We start from the raw sequence: 10432 nt of genomic DNA on the forward strand, positions 1-10432 counted from the left end.
CCTACCTCACACACACACAAAACAATCACATGTACATTTTCCATTGCTAAATCATTACTGTCCTGTGCTAAATCAAAAAACACACTCTGGAAACACCTTCACAGGCAACACATGAGCCATATCAGGCAAGACACTCACAAAGACAAGGGCAACATTGACATGGGAGAGACATTACTGTCCTGCACTAAATTCGCACGCAACACATGAACCGTATCAGGCAGGACACTAAAAAAAACAAGGGCAACACTGACATGGGAGAGGCATTTACTGTCCTGCACTAAATCAAAACACATGAACCACCTGCAGCAGGCAACACATAAACCATAACAGGCAAGTCACTCACAAAACAATGGCAACATTGACATGGGATAAGCATTATTCTCCAAACTAACGAGTTCTCCATCGATTCTACAACCTGCTGCTCGATTTCGTCAACTTATTCAACCGTGGAGGAGCGCATCGACCCCCCGCGATTCGGCACTTCTGCAACAACCGCACGACGGCCGCACGCGCGCCGTTCCCTCCTCTGTTCGCGGCGGAGCAGCAGAGCGCGTCGATTTGGACAACCTAAACGCGCATGACCGGAAGAGATCTACGGACATACCGGGGATTCGCCGCGATTTTGCCCTTCTGCGCCAACAGAACAACGGCCGCGCTCGCCGTTTCTCCTCTGCCGCGTCTCCGGTACTGGTCCTTCGCCGCGGCGTGCAGCGCGTCGTCCCTCCTCGGTCGCGTCTCCGCCGCTGCACCGCCTTCCTTCGCGCCGCGCCCCCGTTGTCCCTCCCTCACTTCGGCGGCACGCTACCACCGAATCGCCGCCACGCCGTCGGCTGCTCTCGGGTCTCGACCGCCGGATTTGGGGGAAGAATGGGGGATTGGAAGGGGATCCGCTCCGCTGCGCTCGCTCGGGAGCAGTTTCGAATGGGGGGGGGATTGGGCGAGTGGAGAGACGAGACGAAACCGAAACCGCACAGAACACCCAACGGGTCTCGCCCACGACGCCACGACCAGGGGACACCTGGCGCGCGCATCGATTAGAACGGCGGCGGTTTCCAGCTGTTTCGCTTGAACCGCGCGCGACCGCTGGATCTAGATCGGACGGCGCACGAGATCGAGTGCTGTGTAAGACAAGGTGGCACTCGACCACTTTTTAGGATTTAGGAATTTAGAAACTCTCGTCGAGGTAAAGTACACGGTCAAGATGGATGGTAAATGGGATGCGCAGCTAGCCACCGTTTGAAGTTGAAGACATTTTTAAGTTTGAGTTTGCACGATGTCATTCTCATCGCTCCGTCAGACTTGGCATATTATTGGCGTTCTACTAGGGAGTAGCAAGCTAGCTCGGTGATCCTCGGACGAGGTCCACGAACCGTGCGAGATTCCGGCGCGACGATCCGCCGTCTGCGACGGCCCGGCGAGCAACGTGCCAACGTCCCTCAGCGCGAGCGTCCTGGCCTTGATCTCCGCGTCGCCGAGCAGCTCCTCCACCTTGCCCCGTATCACCTCTCTCCCCACGAGCGTCCCCGCCGTCATCTCGCCGGGCACCTGCAGCCCCGTCCGCCACACGTCGCAGATGTATCCCCGGTCGAGGAACTGGTCGGTGAAGTAGGGCCAGCACAGGAACGGCAGGCCGTTGACCAGACCTTCCAGCGTCGAGTTCCATCCGCAGTGCGACAGGAAGCACGCCGTCGACGGGTGCGCCAGCACCAGCTGCTGGGGGCACCAGCCCACCACGCGGCCGCGCGCCCCGGCGCGGCGCCGGAGGTCCTCGACCCACTCCTCGCTCGCGGAGTCCGGCCTCACCACCCACAGGAAGGGCCGGGAGGTCAGCGCCAGCGCCTCGGCCAGCTCCACGAGCTGCGCCCGGTCGAAGATGGCGAAGCTGCCGAACGCCACGTACACGATGGAGCCGGCGGGCTGCGCGTCGAGCCAAGCCGCGCAGGTGGCGTCCTCGTCCCAGAAGCTGGCGACCGGCTTGTCTTGGGAGGCGGAGAGGAGCGGGCCCACGGTGAGGACGTCGGGGAAGAGCGCCATGGCTCCCGGCTCGAGCTCTTGGACGGAGTTGGTGACGACCGCCTCGGCGAGGCGGGTGGCCGCGTTGTTCCGGAGGATGAAGTCCAGTATGAACGGCTGGCCTTCGGGGCCGCCGGCGCGGTTCCACGAGAGCTCCGTGGTGTCCATGGGCGGCATCCCTGGGGCCAACCGAAAGGTGCCGCGCTGCTTCGGAAGGCCTTTCTCGTCGACGATGCCGTCCCTTATCAGCTCGGGGATGCGGATCCTCGTGGCGAACATGGCCACCGAGAGAGGGTTGAAGGCGGCGACCCGGAGGCCGAGCCGCTTCGCCACGGGAAACGCCCACGCCATGCTCGCGTCGGCGATGATCCACGTCAGCTTGTAATGAGTTAATTACACGATAGTACCACAATTGGGGCCGTGGTGACGAACTGGTACCAGTTTTGAAAATTTTTACGTGTCAGTACCACGTTTGGACCGAACCGTTGCAAATCGGGCTAAACTTCGTATTTGTACGTATTGACGCTGGAACTGACCGCCCGGGCCCGCGCGTCAGATGCCACGCTGGCGAATTGGCACTCGCCCGCTCGCTCAATAGGTGCGGTCCGGCCCGTGCTCCACTCTGTTCCTCGTCGCCGTCTCTGTTCGTCGACGAACCCTAGCTCCCTGCGCGTACGGCGATGGCGGCGGCGCCCCCGGGCGGTGGTGGCGGCAGCGGCGGTGGCGGCGACGGCGATGGCGGCGGCGCAAACCTTCCCCTCTTCGGCATCGGCGCGGCAGGAGGAATCGAGGGGAGATCTCCAATCGAGGGCGGCGATGGCTACTCGAGCTCTGAGTACTCCAGCGACAACGACGAGTTCATTGAGCCCGCGCTGTCCATGGAGCAGCGGGTACGGCTGGCAAAGCAATGGGTGGCGAACCCTAGCAATAGCCATGAGCTGACCCACGGGCTCGGCGGCGTCCTGTAAGTTTCTGTTTCTGCCTCTTTTTCTTCTTCTCATTTATTTGCTAATTAGGGTTATAGTGTACTGATTAGGCAAATTGCATGTGAATTGTAGTTTATATGAAGACATATGGAATGTTAGGATCCATTTTGACAATAATGATCTGTTAGAGAGGAAATTAAGCTCTTCAGATGTGACATATCTAAATATGGTTGCATTGATGGAAACCCAAGGCTTCGGTATTGATGATTCACTGATGTTTTACATGGAGACCCCAGGAGAGCAGGGCTTGGAATTGGTTGATAGTAATGTTAAACTACAGTTGATCAAGAGGCAGAATGAGGAGAGTTTGATGCTTAATTTGCTATTTAGGGCTTGTCCACCAGCTGTCAGTGTACCACAGAAGGGTTTTGTACGGAAGCAAAATTTAGATATAACTGAATATTCTGAGCCTGTTGTTTTTGATCTTGCCGATCCTCCTATTTATGCTGTTGATCAGCAAGGTGTTGCTTATGAAGGTCAGAGTAGCAGTTATATTGCAGCTGTAGGCCCTGCTGTTTTAACACAAGAGAGCAGGAGTGTTCTAAATCCCAAGTTAAAAGAAGTTGTGGAAGAAGAACAAGTTGGCTATGATGGCAGTTATGCATGTTCATCTGAAGGATCTGAAGGGCAGTATGATAGTGACATGGGGGATTTAAGGCCTAACTATAATGAGGAAATGCATGATGCTGAAGACATGGAGATGGAAGAGGAAAATAGACAGAGAGAGGAAGAAGTACAAGAGCAACATGAGGAAGAAACAGAGGATGAAGAATCAGAAGAAGAATTAGAGGATGAAGAACAAGTGCATTATGAGGGTGACACAGAGGTAGAGGAATTATTTGAGTTGGAGGATGATGACCCTATTGTTCCAGAAGAGGAGGAAAAAATATATGTGCCAGCAAAGAAGAAGCAGAAGTTGCAAGTAAGGAGGGGGCCAACAACAAGGTCACATTCCAGTGTTTTAGAAGAAGTGCAACCTGATTGGAAACCATCATCAGATGAAGAAGATGATAGTTTATTGAAGGACAGTGAAGATGATGGGTTTGAGCCACTAGCATTTGTGCTACCTCAAAAAAGGAAGAGTAGGGCAAAGAAGAGGCCAGCTAGAGTATGGTACAATGAGGATTTGGAACAACCACACCAACAACTAAAACTGCATATGTGCTTCAAAGATCAACATCAATTCAGAGATGCTCTGTTGAGCTTGCACATCACTCAGTGCAGAGACTTCAAGTATCACAGGAACTCAGATCAGAGGATCATTGTGCATTGCAAGAATGAACATTGTAAGTTCTGCATTGTGGCAGCTGTTATAAAAGGGGAAAACACTTTTGTAATTAAGAAGATGAGGATACAACACACCTGCCCTAGTTCTACTGAAACAAGCAGGGTAAGTGCAAAGTGGCTTGCAAAGCAATATGAGCCACTATTCAGATCTGATGTTAGTACTAGCATACATACACTTATTGATGCCTGCATGGAAAAGTATGGTGTGGATGTGCCCAAGGCTATGGCATATAGGGCAAAAAACTTAGCTGTTGAGGCTGTGTTGGGAGATCATAGGAAGCAATACCCAAGGCTGAGAGACTATGCTCAGACTGTGATGGATACAAACCCTGGGAGTAGAGTTATAGTCACCACTGTAACTCCAACAGCCACTGAAAAAATCCCACATCCAGGACCAAGATTCCATGCCATGTTTTACTGCATCAATGGAGCAAGGGAGGGATTTCTACAGGGCTGTAGACCATTCATTGGTTAGTTCATTTTATCTTGTACACTACTTTGATGTTGTTAGTTTCAATAGGTTGCACATATAAATGCATTTGACATGTTATGTTTACTTCCTGTTTTAGGTATTGATGGATGTTTTATCAAGCTGACCACTGGTGCACAAATCCTTGCTGCCACTGGTAGAGATGGCAATAACAACATATACCCACTGGCATTTGGCATTGTTGGACAAGAGGACAAAGCAAACTGGTGCTGGTTTCTACACCAACTGAAGATTTGTCTTGGAGGAGAAGTTGGACAGTATGGTCCATATACTATAATGTCAGACAGACAGAAGGTATGTTTATCCACCTTGCTTTGCCTGCTAAATATGTGTTTACATGTGTATTAGACAGTAGCTTAGCTGTTTAAATTGTGTGCACCAGGGGCTATTATATGCAGTGAATAGAGTTTTTCCTAACAGTCATCAAAGATTCTGCTTAAGACACATATATGCAAACTTCCAGAATGCTGGCTTTAGGGGGGAGGACCTTAAGAAGTGCATGGATAATGCCAGTTATGCATATAATGAACACAAATTTAATAAAGCAATGGATGATCTCAAAGCTGAGAGTGTGGAAGCTTGGCAGTGGCTTAGTGCAATACCCAAGAAAACATGGGCTAGGCATGCATTTGACACAAATAGCAAGACTGACTTGGTTGTCAACAATTTGTCAGAGGTGTTTAACAAGTACATCCTAGATCATAGGAAAAAACCAATAAGAACTATGTGTGATGGCATAAAGGATAAGCAGATGGTTAGGTGGCACAGGAATAGAGAGAGTGGAAGGGAAGCTAGATGGGAGATCACACCACATTACAGTGAGAAGTTGGAGATTGAAAAGGAAAGGGCCAGGTACTGCAAACCCATTCAAGCAGGTGTTAACTTGTGGCAAGTAACTAGTGGTGAGCAAACACATGCTGTCAATTTGGAAGTTGAAACCTGTGGTTGCAGAAATTGGGACCTCAGTGGCATCCCATGTAACCATGCCATCTCAGCAATCAACAAGGCAAAAAGGTTTCCAGAGGACTTTGTAAGCAAATTCTTCAAGAAACCATATTATTTGGCAGCATATGAACCAATGATATATCCTGTCCCTGGTGAGCATGACTGGACAAAGACCCCAGGTCCAGACATAGAACCACCAGCATTTAAAGTGAAGAAAGGAAGAAGGAAAGAGAAGAGAATAAAGGGAAAATTTGAAGTCCCAAAGCCAAAGTCCACCTCAAGAATGGGGACAATAACTTGTAGCAATTGTGGATTACAAGGGCATAAATACACAAACTGCCTTAAACAGTTGAAACCTGAGTTGGCCTTAAGAAAGAACAAACATGTGGTAAGCCCCTTTGTACTAGTTCTTCATTTTGATGTTTCTGTAAATTACCTTTCTTATTTGTAGTATTATTAACTGTGTTTCCTTTGAATTGTTTTCCAAGCCAACAACTAGATCTCCTGCACCAACAACTAGGGCTCCTACACCAACACCTAAAGCTCCTACACCAACACCAAGAGCTGCTCCACCTGCAACAACTAGGGCTCCTGCTCCAACACCAGGAGGAAGAACTGGAAGTGCTGCTGGTAGAGGTGGTGGAAGTGGTGCTGGTAGAGGTGCAGGAAGAAGGGCTGGTGGTGGAAGAGGATCTCGAAGAGCATCTTCTAGTGCTCAATCTTCTGCTGGGAGAGGTGCAAATTCTTCAAGGCCTTTCTCTGCCCCAAGGCAGTATGGTGCCTCAACTTCTAGTGCTCCTCCACCAACTGATGGCACACACACTGGATGGATGGCCTGGTTCAATGCTAGTAGAGGTGGCAGAAGGTGATGCAAACTTCTGTTGATTCTACAATGTGCACCTGCTACAATGTGGCATGTTATCTTTTGGTTTGATGCCACTACAATGTCTTGTATTCCTGCTACAATGTGCTTTATTTTGGTTTGATGCCACTGCAGTAACTTGTGCTGCTGCTACAATGTGATTTATTTTGGTTTGATGCCACTGCAGCAACTGTTGCTGATGATACATTGTGCTTTGTTTTGCTTTGATGCCACTACAATGTGTTTTCTTTTGGGTTTGATGCCACTAAAGCAACTTCTGCTGATGCCAATGGATATCTTGATGGTTCTGTTGGGGATAACTTGATGGTTGATGGATTGATGCCACTTGGGTGGATAACTTGATGGTTTACGGTGGCTCGGGGTCGACGGAACCACCTTAATCTAACCATTATGGTTTATGGTGGCTCGGGGTCGACGGAACCAACTTAACCTAACCATGATGGTTTATGGTGGCTCGGGGTCGACGGAACCAACTTAACCTAACCATGATGGTTTATGGTGGCTCGGGGTCGACGGAACCAACTTAACCTAACCATGATGGTTTATGGTGGCTCGGGGTCGACGGAACCAACTTAACCTAACCATGATGGTTTATGGTGGCTCGGGGTCGACGGAACCAACTTAACCTAACCATGATGGTTTACGGTGGCTCGGGGTCGACGGAACCACCTTAAGCTAACCATTATGGTTTATGGTGGCTTAGGGGTCGACGGAACCAACTTAACCTAACCATGATGGTTTACGGTGGCTCGGGGTCGACGGAACCACCTTAAGCTAACCATTATGGTTTATGGTGGCTAGGGGTCGACGGAACCAACTTAACCTAACCATGATGGTTTACGGTGGCTAGGGGTCGACGGAACCAACATAACCTAACCAACATGGGCTTCCAATGCATGATATAACATAACCATATAATATTCCAGTGCTAACATAACCATCAAATAGTCTTCCAATGCTAACATAATCATCTAATATAAAAATATAAAACCTATTGCAAGAGAAATCATAACTTTTAGTCTACATCTCATGGCACAGAATATCTGATCCATCTTCTAATGCATGATATATCATCATTTCAAGTCTAGCCAACATAACACACAATACTTACTGGAGTTCAACATATTATAGGGTACACAGCAGGTCCATCACAAATACATAGTGGAGTTTGAGTTTAAATGCATAGTTCATCCTTTTCTCACAAAAGGATGAAAAGCATATCTACTACATACATACACAGACATAGTTCACAATTAATAGAGCCATACACTACACAACCATCATGCCCAAAAGGTCAGCATTACCCACTAGTCTCATATTCATTTTCTTCACTTCTCTAAGATGGCCTGGATCCCCTTGATCTTCTCCTTCAGCTTCTCCTCTGCCTTCATCAGCTCAGCAATCTGAAGCTTCAACTCTAGCTTCTCTTGGGTGAGCTTCTCCTCAGACTTTGTGAGCTCTGCATTCTTCAACTCCAAGTTCATCTTATCTTCACTAAACAATTACTTGTCTTTAATATGCTTCAACTTCAAGTTCTGGATGACTGTTGCTTGTGCTCTTGTCAGGTTCAGTAGCACTTCATAATTCTGCTTAAGCTTCTCAAACTCTGCATCTTTCTTTGCCATCTGTGCCTTCATATCAGCCAGCAGTTCACTTCTGCATTGCTGCTGATATGTAAGGTTATCCTGCAGATATCTTAAATCCACCACCCTGTCCTCCTGGAAGCTCATAAGTTCATGCACATCTTGGACTAACTTGTCATAGTTGGCCTCCAGCTTGTTCTTCTCTTCTGTCAGATGGTGGATAGTGAAAGAACTTTCAAGATTATCATTCACCCTAGCACTCTTGCTATCTTCAACCATGGCCCACAGCTTCAACAATGCATTTTGCATTGTTGGGGGCCACTGGTGATCAACCCATTCAACAAACCCACAATTCTGCCCTTCCTGCAAAAAGGCAAAAAGATAAAAAAAAATAAACATGTTACTTCAGAAGCACAGGTAAATAACTAGTGCAAAGCAATAACACTGTACATTGGTAATAATAGCACCACTAAGCTACACTAGTAATTGAGATGTACCTACCCACTAAATAACAGCATGACAAATTACAGCACCACTCAGCTACAACTTTGAACTAGATTTTGCTAATCGCTTCAAAACAAGAGAGAGCAATCTCTAACTGCAAATTTGGTGAACTGCCAAAGCATATGCAGTACATACTATCCACCTAGATACTGTCAAACCAACAATAATATGACACTATCAACCTATATATGAATATGCCCTTAATAATCAGGCCTTGTACTCATGTTCACTCATGTTCAATGTGGCACTGTCAAACCAACAATAATATGACACTATCAACCTATATATAATATCCCACTATCAGCATAGAATTCATACCGGCTCTGCACATGCTAGGAACCTTCTCCCTGTGTCTATTCCTTCAAATGCGACAAGCCTCTCAGATGCCTTGCCGTGCTTCTCACATGGCGACATCGTTTCCAGCTCAAGCCCCTGGTAATCTGGATCTTCAACGCTGAAAGGGACCTGCCGAAGCTCGTACAATCAAAATGCCCAAATCAAAACCCAGCGAAATCAACCAAATCAAAAAGCCCCAAATCTGAAACCCTAACCCTAGACCTAGCTCAAGGAAAATCACCTGGTTAAGCCCGTCCGTGGATGAGGTCGAGTGCATGTACGGCAGGCTGGACGTGTCCTCACTGCTTTCGTCTTCGAAAACCATGGCGGGCGGCGGCGCTCCGCTCCGGCAAAGCTGCCGGCGGTGACGAGGGCGACGAGAGAGGAGCAAGGAGGGAGGCAGGAGCGAGGAGGAACAGAGTGGAGCACGGGCCGGTCCGGTTCGAGCCGGACCACACCTATTGAGCGAGCGGGCGAGTGCCGATTCGCCAGCGTGGCGTCTGACGCGCGGGCCCGGGCGGTTAGTTCCAGCGTCAATACGTACAAATACGAAGTTTAGCCCGATTTGCAACGGTTCGGTCCAAACGTGGTACTGACACGTAAAAATTTCAAAACGAGTACCAATTCGCCACCACGGCCCCAATTGTGGTACTATCGTGTAATTAACTCGCTTGTAATTGCATGCACCGGATTCGGACAGCCTTGCGATCAGCTTCTCGAGCTCGCCGGGCATGACCTCCGAGAAGGACTCGGCGAGCCGGGCGAGGTCCTTGCGGTCCTCGCCGTCGGCCAGCCCGTCCGGTAGGGACACCATGTCGACCCCTCCGAGGCTGCTAATTCCGTCCTGAGAGTTGGGCTTGGAGACGTTGAGGGAGCCAAGGATGAGGTCGTGGTTGTGCTGCGTGTTGACGAAGGTGACCTTGAGGCCGTGCTCCACAAGGCGGTGGGACAGCTCCATGAGAGGGATGACATGGCCTTGCGCAGGGAAGGGCAAGGCCAGCACCTGGGGCGCGGGTGCGGCCATGGCGATCGAGCGCTGGAAACTGGATGTGGAGTGGCAACGGTTGTCAGCTGCTTGCTTTGTAGTACGATCAAACCGTGTCTTCATGTTTGACATGTTGGACGAACGATCTGATGCGTGAACTCGATCGGCATCTTTGGATTCTGGACGTTTGTGTGTTTCTTTGACTGTATGGACGTTTGTAAGTTTGTCAGCCACACTATGCCGGCGGCTGAGTATTTCAGGTTTAACGTAAGTACGAACCGCAGCGAGGCTGCATGTGTACGGGGGAGACAGCTTCAGACAGTGAGATGTTTGCTCCACTTGTTCTTTTTTAACAAGAAAGAGAGCATCTTCTCCTCTTATTTAACTGATTAATTGAAGCCACAGTCCTAGAGCATGTGT

At 49.2% G+C, this 10432-nt stretch overlaps 1 pseudogene; it reads right to left on the minus strand.

Annotated features, from left to right (window-relative positions):
- Positions 1-1336: 1336 nt before the first annotated feature.
- On the minus strand, positions 1337-10051 carry LOC123068497 (UDP-glycosyltransferase 83A1-like; annotated as a pseudogene).
- Between the last annotated feature and the right edge of the window lie 381 nt (positions 10052-10432).

The sequence above is a fragment of the Triticum aestivum genome, chromosome 3B (genome assembly GCF_018294505.1).
Source record: "Triticum aestivum cultivar Chinese Spring chromosome 3B, IWGSC CS RefSeq v2.1, whole genome shotgun sequence".
Taxonomy (NCBI): domain Eukaryota; kingdom Viridiplantae; phylum Streptophyta; class Magnoliopsida; order Poales; family Poaceae; genus Triticum; species Triticum aestivum.